General features: G+C 49.4%; 1 protein-coding gene across 1 annotated transcript in view; it reads right to left on the reverse strand.

Annotated features, from left to right (window-relative positions):
- dapk1 (death-associated protein kinase 1) overlaps nt 1–1,927 on the reverse strand; it is a gene marked incomplete in the record, with an annotated part of 66,706 nt that overhangs the window by 41,602 nt on the left and 23,177 nt on the right.

Below are 1,927 nucleotides of genomic sequence, written 5' to 3' on the forward strand. Positions count from 1 at the left end.
GTATCCAACCTGGGCCGACGAAAATGAGAAGATCTGTATGTTTTTTACCCATCACACATTAGAGGCGTGTGGTTGTTGTTCTGTTATGTGATAAACACACAGGCTGGGATCATTTGGGAACGTTTTAACTGCTCTTATGTAGAAAAAGCCCATAAACAGACTGTAAATCGCCCAGAAATGTTTGATTTTCAAAAGGAATAAAAGATTTCGATGATAAATCCGTGGACGGTCACTCTAACCTGGGCCCTGAGCGAGGAGGCTGATCGGAGCATGCTCAGTGACGCTGAGCTTCACAGTCGGCTTGTTATCGAAACACTGATGATGCTTTACAAAGTGAGTGACATCACAACGACCTCACCGACCGCTGGTGTGTAACTTTGTCTCCTGACATCGTGTAGTCGCCACGTAACAGATAATAAGCAGATTGCATCCTGTGGGAGAGGCGACAAACTCAAACTGAAGTTCCTCCGTCACCACATCTGCACAGATGTTTCCGCCCTTCAAGCCCGTCTTTATTATTTGCTGTTGACAGGCTGCAGCAAAGACAATGCTGCTGTTCCCCGCACACGTTCCTGAAGGGCACACGTGAGCGCTTCGCCCAGATGTGGCGAGCCTGCGTGACATTTCGCTGTGACCATTATTGCATGTATCAACAACACAGAGGCTGTTATGGAAATCGCACCGTCGCGTTGCCACGCAGCGCTGTGGTTGATCAGACTGCTGACTCCTCTGCCACTCGACCAAAGCAGCGCCAGAAAAACCACTCGGGGAAGCAGGGACACTTGGCTGAGGGCTGTTCACGCCTCCTCACGGCCCCGGCAATCACGCAGCACTTAGTGTACCGAACACCCACGGAGGGAGGAAGAGTACAAGGGAGTAGGGGGTGAGAGAAAGAAGAGTGAGCGAAAATGAGAGAGCGCCACATTCTGCCTCTTTTTTTTATTTCCACAGCAAGATTTTCACACAGGCTTCCAGCAGAGACGATGGCAAACGTCTCCTCGGCTCCGGCCAAGAAATGGGCAATAAAGTGAGAGTCATCCGACTCCCTGAGCCCTGCCGGCACCGAGTCGTCAGGAATCAGAGCAGTGATTCAGCTCTCTGCACATCCTCACTCCACAGTGTGACTGACCCAGTTCGTGTGCATCAGAGTGTGAGACCGCCAGCTGCAGACGAGCTTGAAGGCAGCATCCGTGACCCCGATGTGACCCGATGTGACCCGTAACAGCCGCGGCTCTAAAGGGCCAATCGGCGGGGCCTGAAGCCAAGTGGGAAAATAATTGGAAAAACAACAAAACGCATTTGATTTTGGAAGTTTGCTGCCAACAAAAGACTCCATACCCCCTCCTGTCTCTGTTCCACAAACACGAGCAGCAGCAGAGCGGCGCTGCTCCTCGTGCTGCCAGATTACTGCTGCGCCGGCTGCATGCGGCTCGTGCAGCGTTCGGCATCGATCGGCTCGTTTGGTGGAGCTTCTCGCTCAGGAAGACTTCATCAGAGTTTAGATCCATTCAAAGAAAAGCACTGAACAAATATTCTTCACTATCAGTGAATTCAATCAATCCTGGTGATTCTGTGCAGTAAACGTGTTTTTAATCAAAGGCGAGCTCCATGCTGTCGCCCCGACGAGGAAGATCCCACGAACCAAAGGAGGCCTGCTCAAAACAGGCAGCAGCATACTCCACAGTTACAAAAATTAGACAATTAAACACAGGCAACAACAACACACACAAAATTCAATTCAATTAAAATGACAGCAATCTCACTGAAACAGTTGTGTGTTATGGAAACGGCCTCAAGGATCTTAGTTTGGATTTAAAAGCATTTATAATGAAATGAACTCGTTTCCCAGTCGTTCTGCAGCCAAACACACAAAAACTCTTCTGAGTTCAGTTTGTGCAAATAAACAGAAAGCAAGAGAAACACGAGC

This window comes from Haplochromis burtoni, unplaced genomic scaffold, assembly GCF_018398535.1.
Source record: "Haplochromis burtoni strain Fernald_Lab_line unplaced genomic scaffold, NCSU_Asbu1 Contig_43, whole genome shotgun sequence".
Lineage (NCBI taxonomy): Eukaryota > Metazoa > Chordata > Actinopteri > Cichliformes > Cichlidae > Haplochromis > Haplochromis burtoni.